Here is a 14,057-nt window from a genome sequence, read left to right as displayed (position 1 = left end):
AGTACGGGGACTTCAGACGAGGAGTGGAGGGCTTCATCGACCACAGGGAGTTCGGCCGCCGCTAACATCAATGTCAGGAACCTAGCTTCCTCGACGGCCTTTTTCAAGGCCCCAAATGCCCCAAAAGGAAACTTGAAGCATGAAATGAAAACGTGAACAGAATAACTAGAACAAAAATGTATTTTTGAAAACAAGAATGGCCCTAAATGTACTAAAATCGATTTTGTTTTACGTAAGGGGACTTCAAGAACAAATTTGAATTTATTTTCAAATTACGCCATATCACGGCCCTAAATATATTGCCTAATCCCGTGACAACGTTTTTTTCTCACGGAAAACAGGAAATCAGATCTTGTTGAAAATTTGAGAAAAACATACGATAAAATGTTAAAAATTAAAAAGAACCACTCATGTTGAATGAAAAACGACCATTAAATACATTCACTCGAAATTAGTATATTTCTTAAATATACACAGCAGCTGTTCTTCAGAATATGTGTGATCTTAAAAAAAAGAAACCACATGACCATAAATATTGAGAATAAAGGTAAACAGTACAAAACTAATTTTTCACAAGGATGCAAAACATATACAAGCTATCAATGACATAATCAGGATCATTGCTTATATATTTTGTGGTTTGTCCCCGAGGGATCATTGCTTATATATTTTGTGGTTTATCCCCTCCATTCAATGAAAAAAAATAGCTGTGTTTAAGGTCACATGAAGAAAATAGTGTTTTTCCTAACTACCTTGCCCCACTATTCATAGGGAGCCATAATTTGGTAGGCTGAAGGCATGTGTATTTTTAAAAATAAACACACCTTTTCCAGAGAAAGCAAATAATGTGTTCCAGAAAACTCCTTTTACAGAAATTAACTGTGTTTCCAAGCAGCGAGTGTCTCTAAAAGAAGCCCAGCCCAGAGATAAGTAAAGTAAAACCCTGTTTCTTTAAGCGGAAAAAATAATACTTGCTGGTGTATGTATCCCCTTCCTGGAAATAATAATTAATAATATACAACGCAACGTTTTTTCAGTGAATAGAAACTAATGAGGACTATTGTCATTAACTGTATCAAACGTTTTGACATACATCTACAATCGTTCCACCTAATTTGGTTCTGATGAGCTTACTTTCGACAGACTCCTAAAGAGGTGGTTCAAAAGTAATAATATCACAAAACAAGAGGCAAATTGCTAACTGTTTCTGTTAATTCGTGCCGGACATGTGGTGCAAGTTCAGTAACGAGACGTTATAACGAGGTTGTGCCCAGTTCTCAATGTACCACAATGTTCGGTATCTAAAAGGGATTTTTAGTTTCGCCACAATGTTCTATCTGATTGACAGATCATAGCACTGGAAACTTTGAAGTAGGCATACACTTGGTCGTGTCCAGCGAGCATAAAGCTACAAAATATGAATTATTTGTTGATCGGACAGATATTTTTGTCTTGGCAATGATACCAAGGGTCTCGAGTATTTTAACATATTGCAACAAATTCAAAGGCCCAAGGAAGTGATATCTGCCGCACACCAAACTCTTAATATATATCAAACATTTCTGCCTCTTTGATTCATCTAAATGTTACACAATGTAGTTTAGGCAATAACTGGTATTGCAAATGAAGCCTTAAATATTTACAGTCAGTGCTCCAGATGTGTTTTAAAGCCATGGTGTATTTATTAACTCGCATGTTATCAATCGTCTTAGGTACTGATAGTTTTCTTTGGGTGTATTCAATATGTCACATCTAATGTGCACCATAGTCAATTTCACAACACTGACACATGTCTATATCAAATACAGTAAGCAAGAAGAAGCATGATAAGTACATTTATACAGCTGTCTACAGTTTCCAGTTCTGTTCCCAAATGAAGAATTAAATCTTTTGGAAGGGACACATACAATGTTATTGTAATGGGCAGAATGTCCGCACAGTTCGGAGATGGAAGAGTGAGTGATATTTGAAGGCGCAGCAAGCAATCTCTTTATCCGACTCTTTGTCTCCGTGTTTTGTCTTGCGCAGGGAAGTTTTGTGACAGTTTGCCAGTATAATATTCCCAGAAAATATCTGCATTCTTGGCTGCCAGTGATGAGGCCAGGATATGGCCGGTTGAATGGGACACGAGAATGTCATGCACCAGCGTCACTTCAGTTAATACAGTCTGCCGCTCGCCATGCCTGCTCGCGTGTAAACATCTGCCTTGGCCCACGGTGGCTGACAGTGTCAATATCAATTAACATTTAATATACTATAAATCCTTGATCCTGCATTGACAACCCTTGAACACTGTATAAAATTGAAAGACAATTGAGTGTGTAAACTGTATGAATAGTTCCATATTGATATATATATATCAATGTTATAACTACTGGCAATCCACCTGGGCTCCCGGTTATACCCAGTTAACCCATGCTTGTCGTAAGAGGCGACGAAATGGATCGATGGTCATGCTCAGTGGATGACTGCATGTCCTAGAATCTCAGTTAAGTGGATGGATGATCATAGTGTCGATCACTAGATTGTCTGATCCAGATTCGATAAGTTACAGACAGCGTGATATAGCTGGGATATTACTAAGCGCGGCGTTAAGCAACAACCACACCAACTGGATATAACTATAAAAAGACAGTATATGTCTATTGCAGTACAGGAACACACACCAACGAACGTATTAATTATTTACTTTTCTTTAGACAAACGTGTTTATTATTTGTGAATCTCATTTCACTAAAAATAGATTGTGCTATCCTTGTGCCTTAATCCTGTTATCAAGCATGTTAAAAGTTCTTGTGTTCAAAACATGATGTACTATATTCTTACACTGGGTGGGGATTCGAGGTTAGAATTGATTCCCATCAACCTATGCTAGTGGAAAGATGCAACTTAATGGATAGGGTGGTCTGCAGGCTCAGTGATGTTTGTTTGTGTGTTGTGAGTCTGGACCAGACAATCCAGTGATTGATATCATGAGCATCGATCCACTCAATTGGGATCCGATAACATGCGGCGTAGGTAGTTAATCGTAATATTAGTTATCGGATCGTCTGGTACAGATGCGATTATTTAATTATTTGGAATATTGCTGATTGCGGCCTACAATTGTATGTATTTTGGCCAGGTGTCATAGCTTTACATTTAGGCTGTAAGTTTGCAGATTTTGTTAAACCGTATAAGGTGTAAGTTTGCAGATTTTGTCAAACTGTATAAGGTGTGTTTGACCTAAGTCAATCAAATCTACAAGACCTGTGATATGTAGGTTTGACATAATAAGCATATTTGACCATAGTTAAAATATTTCATTCAGCCTTACTTAAATTTTAATTCAAATAACATTTCTAAAAATCTAAAACCGATTTATTCATTTGAAAGCATGGTCCAACCGAGGTATGGGGTATGGTAGAATATGTGAATTCGAAAGTTTAAAAAGCCTTCAGAAATTTGATTGCCAGAGTATCATTAATATGGCGATTATGTGGACATGCAACAGTATGGTTGGCTTTAACATCTTCAGACTATATGTGTGTGTATTGCTGTCCTGAACATCTCCCAGTGTGTCGTGTCAGTTTCAACCACGTGAATTTTGTGCAGCGCGTGCACTACAGTCGCTCCGACTCACGGCGGACGAGAAGCCTATGGTGATGCGGCCTTAGCCAGGTTATAAAACTTGGTCAGACTGTAGACAGGTGCGTCAGTCAGCCTGTCAGATATATGGTACCCATGGAGATTGGAACGTTTGACAAGCAAAACACGAATCTGATCTTGACACAGTACCGGGGTAGTCCTGCGAAATTTTCAGAACTGAATTCAACGAGATACTATTTCCTTCACTCTACACATACAAATGGCAGCCTCGGAATAAAGCAACTTTGTTCAAGCATGTTCTTTGATAACACCGAGATTAATGATTCTGGACAAAGCAAGGACTCGATCTGTTGTATTATGTAGCTAAAACTGAAACAGTCATGTAATGTTATATATAGCATGTTCATGCAAGTCATCAGAAGGTGACATATCCCTCAGGCCCCCACAAATTCGAGAGAACAAATCATCTGACTGTTACTTTAAGTCCAACTTGATGAGCGAATTTCTATCTAATCTGTCTGTCCTATACACGATTTGGAACTTTTTATTTCTACGTCAGGTACTCACCAATATGAACAAGTCAAGATCAAATTTGTTGCGTGGAAACAGAAAAAAATATCAATTCTAAACAGGCCTTTGTAGCAAAAGGCACCATTTGACAAACTGGTCATTGTGTGTTAAGTGTCATGAAAGAATACCTATAAGTTTTAGAGACATGGTCCGGACAAACACACCACTATTAACAGCCAAGGTCAAACTTGTTGCCATGGCAACAGATATTTTTCAAAAATAATTAATACCTTTAATAACCTTTAATTAATACATGTACCAAGTTTGGATAAAAAAATGTCAGACTAGTTTTTTAGTTCTGCTCCGGAAACACCTACCTCTGCTACATCCTAAGTCTAACTTGTTAAAAGTGGTGGGGGGGGAATCAAATTTTGAAGCATTTCTAAATAGCAAAAGGCACCACGTCAGCCCTTGGTTAATACATGTACCAGGTTTGGATGAAAAGTCTTTCACAGTTTTTATGGTGTGCTCCGGAAACGACACCTACCCCTCCCTTTTGAGACTAAATCCAAATTGTTTCCATGGAAATCGAGAAAAATAAAAATGCCCAAAATCTGCAAAACTATTTGAGGATCTGTTTGATATATCAACCACGCTTTGTTGAAAGATATCGGACGGTTTCTGAGTTGTGCGCCGGAAACAAAATCCACCACCACCTCTTGAGACTTGGTACAAATTGTTTCCATAGAAATCGAGAAAAAGAAAAATGCCCAAAATCTGCTAATACTACTTGAGGATATGTTTGATATATCAACCACGCTTTGTTGAAAGATATCGGACGGTTTCTGAGTTGTGCGCCGGAAACAAAATCCACCACCCCCTCTTGAGACTTGGTACAAATTGTTTCCATGGAAATCGAGAAAAATAAAAATGCCAAAAATCTAAAAGGCACTACTTGAGGATCTGTTTGATATATCAACCACGCTTTGTTGAAAGATATCGGACGGTGTCTGAGCTGTGCTCCGGAAACGAAATCCACCACCCCCCTCTTGAGACTTGGTACAAATTGTTTCCATGGAAATCGAGAAAAATAAAAATGCCAAAAATCTAAAAGGCACTACTTGAGGATCTGTTTGATATATCAACCACGCTTTGTTGAAAGATATCGGACGGTGTCTGAGCTGTGCTCCGGAAACGAAATCCACCACCCCCCCTCTTGAGACTTGGTACAAATTGTTTCCATGGAAATCGAGAAAAATAAAAATGCCAAAAATCCGGCAAAAGCAAAAGGCACCACTTCAGGATCTGTTTGATATATCTACCATTTGTTTTTGTTGAAAAATATTGAAGGGTTTTAGAAAGGATGACCGGCGGACGGACAATAAAATGTCAGTGCCAGAGAATAACCAGTCTTGATTATCAACCGAAACAAACTTCACTTTGAGAGCAAAATAGCTGTAAAGATCATATGAATGGACCACTAAATATCAGTGACGACACCACGTGTTCGCGAAAAGGGTAATCATGTCCCGCTATACTAGTAGCACGTGCCATATCCACACAGTTTGCCTGATAAAAGTAAGTGTTTATTGCCTGACGCTGTACAGCAGTACGCCTGTCGTGCGACGGCGGCCTGTCAATAAACCAAACAATCCAGTGATGGATGGACCAGAAATCCAGTAACACGTTAGTGTATTTACTGATTTTGATGAAACTAATAAAACTAAGAAACGAACACATAATGCAGATTTCTCCTCAAACGTTTAATGAAGTTGACCCAGGTTTAGCATGCTATATGATGATGATGACATGTATATGGCCACACCAAATTGGCACTTAAGATGTAGCTGTAGGATGCACATATTTGAAAGCCTGACAAAGTAATAAATTGTCTACAATATTAAGCTAAACTTGACGAGACAGTTACCTTTGCACCTATTTCAATCACAGTCAAAGTCAAACAAAGGAATGAACAAATGAATCAACTCTAAATAATTGTAGTTACACTAAAAGTTGACTACTGTTCAACCTTATGCTTGTCATAAGAGGCGACTAACGGTATCTCTCAGGCTCACTGACTTGGCTGATGCATATCGACCATCGTTTCCCAAAGATCAATGATATCAATCACTGGATTGTCTGGTCCGTCATATAACCATTCAATCTGAACACAACAGACCATGCATGAGGTGATTTTAGAGTATCATACATTGTGCCCCACCATAATTATATCATACGTCACTCCCACTTTCAGGACCGCCTCCATGGTCTAGTGAATAGAGCGTCTGTCTGGAGGACGAATGTCGGTGGTTAGATCCCCTGGCCTGATACTGATACTAAGAGACGGTAAAAGTTGACCAGTACTTATTGTTACCCTGTGTGCTGCATGCTCGCCATTATAAAACAAGGACTGGTCGGCTCGGAGTCAGTATATTGTGTCTGAGGACCTGTGAACATCCGACTTAGAATTTGCCTTCAGCAACCCGTGCTTGCATGAAGAGGCGACTATGCTTGTCATAAGAGTCGACTTATAGGTGATCGGACCCGTGAAGAAAAGGTCCGGGGTAGAATAGGTCTTCAGCAACCCATATGCACATGTAAAAGGCGACTATACTTGTCCTTTAGAGGTGACTAACGCGACCGGGTGGTCAGTCTCAATAACTTGGTTGATGCATGTTATCGAATCCCAATTGCGTGGATTGATGCTCATGATGCCAATCACTGGATTGTCGGGTCCAGTCTCGATTATTTACAGGTGAGGTGAAGTGGGGTTTTAATACAGCCCATGCAAGTCTATGATATTTAGCAAGTCTAGATTACTGCAGTATCTAAAACCGATATGTCCCTCCTCTTCAAACCTCACTTTGGAGTTGAATAAAATTCAATACAACACATCACGCACACAATTACACTTCACAGGTTTTCATTCTGTGGGAATTTCCCGGTTTTGTGATATCATCCACTGTCGTTTTAGGCAAAGCAGAATTACAGAAAATGACCTCTGTAAATTAGGTACGTGATAGATCACGCCATTTTTAAACATTACTAAGTCACAATTCACGGAGTTATTTACAGCATGGTTTGAAATTTAAATTTCGGATAATTACTTGGAGAAATTAATTTCAAATAGAGCATATTAGTGATCACAGGTATCTGTCGTTTATCAAATCACCCATGATGATTCCAAAACGTCGCCGATAACCCTAGAATCGTTTAGAATATTTTTAAAAATACCCAAACACGAACGCCGACGTAAACTTTGCGCCATACATATATTGGAGAGTGTTTACAAAATCCCGTTTCACCTGTGTGGAATTATGAGACGCCTATTACATCACGTATGTTTCACACTCAGCTAAGTATACATACATCCTTGAATGCTTTGGTCCTTGGTCCTTGTCCTTGTCCTGGTCCTTGTCCTGGTCCTTGTCCTTGTCCTGGTCCTTGTCCTTGTCCTGGTCCTGGTCCTTGTCCTTGTCCTGGTCCTTGTCCTGGTCCTGGTCCTTGGTCCTTGTCCTTGTCCTGGTCCTTGGTCCTTGTCCTGGTCCTTGGTCCTGGTCCTTGTCCTGGTCCTTGGTCCTTGTCCTGGTCCTTGTCCTTGTCCTGGTCCTTGGTCCTTGGTCCTTGTCCTGGTCCTTGTCCTGGTCCTTGTCCTGGTCCTGGTCCTTGTCCTGGTCCTTGTCCTGGTCCTGGTCCTGGTCCTTGTCCTGGTCCTTGTCCTGGTCCTTGTCCTTGTCCTGGTCCTTGTCCTGGTCCTGGTCCTGGTCCTTGTCATCGTCCTTGTCCTTGTCCTGATCCTTGTCCTGATCCTTGTCATCGTCCTGGTCCTTGTCCTGGTCCTTGTCCTGGTCCTGGTCCCTGGTCCTTGGTCCTTGTCCTGGTCCTTTTCCTGATCCTTGTCCTGATCCTGGTCCTTGTCCTGGTCCTGGTCCTTGTCCTGGTCCTTGTCCTGGTCCTTGGTCCTTGTCCTTGTCCTGGTCCTGATCCTTGTCCTGATCCTGGTCCTTGTCCTGGTCCTTGTCCTGATCCTGGTCCTTGTCCTGGTCCTGATCCTTGTCCTGGTCCTGGTCCTTGTCCTGATCCTGGTCCTTGTCCTGGTCCTTGTCCTGGTCCTTGTCCTGGTCCTGGTCCTTGTCCTTGTCCTTGTCCTGGTCCTGATCCTTGTCCTGATCCTGGTCCTTGTCCTGATCCTTGTCCTGATCCTGGTCCTTGTCCTGGTCCTTGGTCCTTGTCCTTGTCCTTGTCCTGGTCCTTGTCCTGGTCCTTGTCCTGGTCCTGGTCCCTGGTCCTTGGTCCTTGTCCTGGTCCTTGTCCTGATCCTTGTCCTGATCCTGGTCCTTGTCCTTGTCCTTGTCACCAATATCAAGTGTCCAGAAGAAATCAAGCATAATAAATTAGGTTTTGAAACGAACGCTGTGCACCTAGTAAAACTGCACTTCTTAGAAATGTAAACAAAGCAAAATTAAGATTTTACACAGTGTAGAATTTGTCCAATTTTGAGCTATCCATTCGTCTATTCGTTGCATACATTAGCGCACCATTTTCAGAATGTGCATGGGAAGAGAATCGTAGCAAGAATTAGGTCATTAAAAATATATACATTGCAATGATTTGGTAAATTCAACAACAATTGTCAAAGTTTCCGTCCTGCGTGACGCCATGACTGACGCAAAATCACGCACAACCATATCGGTATTTCTTGAAAAGTATACAAACAAATCAAAGTACACAGATTCTTGGAACGTTTCTGCTGACTTACGTGTCACAATTCTCGCACAACCTTCACTTCTCAGATTTTATGAAAAAGTGCGTTACAAAAATAACTCGGCATCTAGCAGGTAAACATGGTAGATAAATAAGAACCAGCTATTTGGTATATCTACAGAGCTGTCAGACACACACACGCACACACACACACACACACACGCACACACACACACACACACACACACACACACACACACACACACACACACACACTCATATAGTATTTAGTGGAAATTGTATGCATATTTCTCAATTTGTACTGTTTGTTTGTTTATTTGCTGTTTAACGCCGCACTCAGCAATATTCCAGCTATATGATGGCAGTCTCTAAATAATCGAGTCTGGACCAGACACTCCAGTGATTGACATCATGAGCACTGATCCACGCAATTGGGATACGATGACATGCATGAACCATAGGCGCATCTTACGGCAAGCATGGGTTGTTGAAGATCAATTCTACCCCGGATCTTCACGGGTCTCACTTTGTACTGAATCTCCATGCTTCAAACTTTGGCTGTAACGTTAATACCAGGAACATTTATTATTTAGAAAATCTATGCGACGCTAAGAAAAACAGTAATTAGCTCAGTAGTTCAGTAGATGCATAGCAAACCAAAACTCTTCTGGTACTTTAATTCATATCAAGGTCCTCATAAGTATTTAAAGTCGGTTGTGGAGAACTAAAGGTTTATTTTTCTGAATAGGGTCAATATTTTTTCAGTGTACTCCTGTTGTCTGCTCAATTTCTGCCCACATCCGCCAACACAAGTCACGTTATGTCATATGGTATAATTTCTGAACATAATGCAGATCCCTTTTCCACTACACAATGAAAGCTAAAGTTTGTATCCATTGTTCCTTTAAAGAAAATTATTGCATATAAGTGCAAATCTGGCCAAGCGACTCTGTGAGACAGAGGCCTTTTGATTGAAAATATTTTTTAAAGTTCACTATTTTTAAGGCCAAGCTGAGATTTGGCTTGATACCAGTGATAGCTGAGTCACTGTCAAGTTTTCGAACATGCACGGACAAAGGTAATGACGTCATGTTTTTAGCTCTGACGTCAGCATCTTCAGGCCCTCTGTGAAAGATTTAGATCAAGATTTGCTCTGGGAGGTTTCAACCGGACTGGTTTCCTTCTGTCTGTAGCGCAACGAAGCTTGGTACCAGTTTTAATAAGCTTCTCACATCGATGTATTGTTTCCTACACATTCAATACGGTATCCATACCGCGGGTAGCATGCAAAGTCATGGAGCTTTTTCTGAAACTAGTTCCACGATATTGTTGCGCCCCCGAAACTTAGAGACGGGGCCAAGCTTTCGTCTGTGTCAAGCGGCCAGCGCAGAAGTACCATCCAACACGACCTTGAACTTTCTTGAACCAGAAAATGGCGACCAGGAAGTGATTTTTAGAAGTGATCGTGATGGTTTGCTGTTTTATAAGCAAAATGTGAAATGTCATGGGATACCTTATCAGCCCGTGGATACATAAGGTAGTATCTTCATTATTTATACTTTTTAAAGATATTTTGAAAGTATAGAATAAGTTATAGACACGGATCTAGCAAGACTTGCATTCGACTGCACCAACAGGCACTGGGTCACAGGGTGCGGCCGAGGCAAGACATGCTCATTGGTGTCAATCCTCTCTCCTCTCAGGAATAATGGAGCAATGTTCGTTTATATATTATGACCGCTAATTGTGAATGAACCGCATTCTTTTATCCATAGTCACGGTAAGTATATCAAGTGTGAATTGAATTGTTTTGACTATTTCTCAGAAAAAAACACACAGGGAAGCGGAAACTGGGATGATCGCTCTAATATTGTTAGCCTGAAGTTTGTTCAAAAGATAAGCATGCTATTGTTAGCCATTACCCGTGTGTTATTTGTTCTGATAATTTAAATTTATTGATGTGGCCATTGACTTTAGTTTGGAAATACCAGGTTTTGACAGTAACCTTGGTAACTTAAAATTGGCACAGAGACCATAGTCTGTTTTATGGTCTCTGCTTGCTGGAGTGATATCTTATGATCTTCAAAAATGTTGTTTTTAAAAAAATAATAATAATAATCAACTGTGCACAGCAAGCAGTAACTGTGATATGATATGTAAAAGAACATTGTGATTGAGAGCTGTTAAATTCCTGCTTGTAGAATAATCAAGACATAAAAAATACACTTCTACTACTTGGAAAATCTTTTAAAAACATTTTCTCAGAAACCACAGACCTAGAACTTTTGCTATGATGTGTAATTATACAATGGGATTTATTTTTGACAAAAAATGTCAAGAAACCTTATTTTTTTATGCATTGATATTTTACCTAAATTAATTTTAATTTTTCAAATCTACCCAGAAACTACAGTGATTATGAAGCTGCAGTGTTAGTGATATGGAGAAACACAAGGGGTCTCAAAGCTGTTCATGCCAGTAAAAAATAACAATACACTTAAATTTGTTATCTGGGTATGACAAGGACCCCTTGATTTTTATGCTTAATTTCGGAGCACGTTTACTGCTCAGAAACTGTGGTGCTGGTTGACATCAGTTATTATGACCTGACTGACCGTGTACCCTGTAGTGCAAGCTGATTTCCAATGTCCTCTCCCATAATAAACTCAGAGAATGCAGCGAAATCCGACATGTTTGCAGTACAGTGTGGGTGCCCCCCTGGACATTTCACATCCATTCCTTTTCCTTTCAGCCAAGCACCAGTCCAGCAGAGCTTACTCTGGAATGACAAGCTGATGATGAACTTCTTGTCAGTTACTGTTTCGCAGGTGATGCTGATTGCTTGTGATGCATTCTGCCCTGACTTCTTCCTGCTTGTTATTGTGGTTGAGTTATATCGGTCATCCATTACAATATTCATCTCACAAGGCTCAGTACCCTCTTCCGATTAACTTCCTTCACTAATTCTACTCTACATCCATATCCTGTGTATTCAGTTCAGTAACAGTCTTAGCCACCTTGTTAGAGGTCCTCTGCATACTGCTCCTGCAAGGGGGTGGAATGTCTGTGTTCGCCATCAGTAATCTGGCTCTAGTGTTGCCAATAGGGGTGTCTTGTACTGTAGACCCAAGGCAAGTCCTATGTTAGATGCTGCTGGGTTTGGTCCGGGTTTGCCTGTTTTGATTGCATTGTACAACTTCATATCAGGTGCTATGAAGTCACACACAACACATTTCAATGTCATTTTCAAGCATGTATTATCTCTCCCTGGCTATCTGCAGGTGAGCCTTGTCAAAGTCAGTGGATGCTGAATGATGCGATCTCAGAGCAGTGTTCCATGCCTCGGCCACCTTTTCATTGTCATATACCCTCCAAATCAGCTTTGCTTGACTCTTGTTTCAGGTCTTGCTTGCTGGCCGCAGTTTGACCCAACAGCCACACAGAGGGAGAGATGCAGTCACAGAGTGGCGGGGACAGACCAGTGACATCCAACCTGGACTTGGTGACCTGTGAGAAGTCTTCAGCACTCATCCTGGTGACAGTCCTGGGTATCTGGGGTGGAGAGGCACTTTCTGACTCTTCAGATCGAAAGGTGAGACCTTTGTTCCAGGCATTGTGGCCCTTGCTAAAATTGTGACTTGATTCTCTTGCCACTGAATTTCATCGTGATTGTTTTATTAGAAACTCTCAAGATCTACACATGTCTTGTGCCAGCAGTCCAAATTGCAGTTGAGCTGTATACACAGTCTGATAATTTTGGGGTATCTCATACCACCCCACCTCACCTCACCTCACCTCACCTCACACCACACCACCTCATTTCACCCCACCCCACCTCACCCCACCAGACAATCCAGTGATTATGTATTCATGTTAAATTGCAGCATGTTCTGCCATGGGTCTGGACTAGTGCAACCCCCCCCCCCCCCCCCCCCCCCCCCACACACACACACACTCTCACCTCACCTCACCTCACCCCACCCCACCCCACCCCACCCCACCCCACCCCACCTCACCTCACCCCACCCCACCAGACAATCCAGTGACTGACATTATGAGCAACGGTCATCACAAGTGAGACCTGATGACATGCAATCAAGTCATCAAGACTGACCATCTGAATCTATCGCTTCTGAGGACAAGACCCGTGAAGATTCCGGAGTAGAATAGGTCTTCAGCAACCCATGCTTGCTGTAAAAGGGGACTATGCTTGTCGTAAAAGGCCACTAACGGGATCAGGTGGTCAGGCTCACTAACTTGGTTGATACATGTCATCTGTCCCAATTGCGTGGATCAATGCTCATGATATTAATCACTGGATTGTCTGGTTCAGATTCGATTATTTACAGACTGCGGTCATATAGCTGGAATATTGGTGAGTGCGGCGTTAAACAACAAACCAACCAACCAATCTGAGGACAAGCATGAGTCGCTGATCATGAAGCACTGGGCCGCCAGGGGCAAACTTAGGTTCATGTTTAATGTGGATGGTCTGGAAGTGAGATTCAGATTTAAGGATGGTTTGTGTAGCTTCAGGTTGAAGGCTTTCTCTGGAAATGGGTCAAGTGGTCAAATAGACTATGCATACTAGCCAGATATTGGTTTGCATAGCTTCAGGTTAAAGGCATTGTGTTTAGATTACAGGGTGTCTTCAGGGTGGTTTGTGATTTTTCTGGTTCAGTCATTCTCTGGAGATGAGTCAAATGGTCAAATCAAGTGTGTCCAGTGTCCAGGACCCACTTGCACAAAGCGATCTTAGTGCTAAGATGATCGAAACTCCCATACTTTAACTTAGGCTTACAACAGTCTTAGGGCTAAGATCGCTTTGTGCAAGTGGGCCCAGGGTGTCTTAAGGGTGTTTTGTGTTGTTTCTCTGGAAATGGTCAAGTGTATAGTAACCAGACACATCATAGCATGGGTAGGTGTCGATTACAAGGTGTCTTAAGGATGGATTTGTGCAGTTTCTGGTTAAAGTCATTCTCTGGACATGAATGAAGTGTTCAAATAGACTCTGTTCTTAGAGCATACTGAGTGAGAGAGTATGGTTTTACGCTGCTTTTAGTAATTTTCCAGAAATATCACGGCGGGGGACACCAGAAACGAACCCAGGTCTTCAGCATGACAAGCTAGGCTACCAACCGGCACAAGAGCAGATACATCATAACATGAGTAGATTTAGATTACAGGGAGTCTTAAGGGTGGTTTGTGCTGTTTCTCCCTAAGGCATTCTCTGG

The 14,057-nt window shown here is 41.4% G+C and overlaps 2 long non-coding RNA genes across 4 annotated transcripts in view; one reads left to right on the top strand and one right to left on the bottom strand.

The window, feature by feature from the left end:
* LOC124110691 overlaps nucleotides 1-14,057 on the bottom strand; it is a 317,539-nt gene that overhangs the window by 43,153 nt on the left and 260,329 nt on the right. The window lies entirely within an intron of this gene.
* Nucleotides 10,215-14,057, top strand: part of LOC124110687 — a 28,088-nt gene continuing 24,245 nt past the window's right edge. For 2 of the 3 annotated variants that reach the window (XR_007218903.1, XR_007218902.1), the window contains exons 1-2: nucleotides 10,215-10,360; nucleotides 12,226-12,415. This is a non-coding gene — a long non-coding RNA (uncharacterized LOC124110687). Of the gene's footprint in view, nucleotides 10,361-11,575; nucleotides 11,652-12,225; nucleotides 12,416-14,057 lie in introns of all 3 variants that reach the window. The other variant, XR_007218904.1, reaches the window with a different exon arrangement.

The sequence above is a fragment of the Haliotis rufescens genome, unplaced genomic scaffold (genome assembly GCF_023055435.1).
Source record: "Haliotis rufescens isolate VD_foot unplaced genomic scaffold, xgHalRufe1.0.p SCAF_67, whole genome shotgun sequence".
Taxonomy (NCBI): domain Eukaryota; kingdom Metazoa; phylum Mollusca; class Gastropoda; order Lepetellida; family Haliotidae; genus Haliotis; species Haliotis rufescens.
The sequence above is the reverse complement of the archived record's forward strand: the minus strand, read 5'-3'. Positions and strand labels throughout refer to the sequence as shown.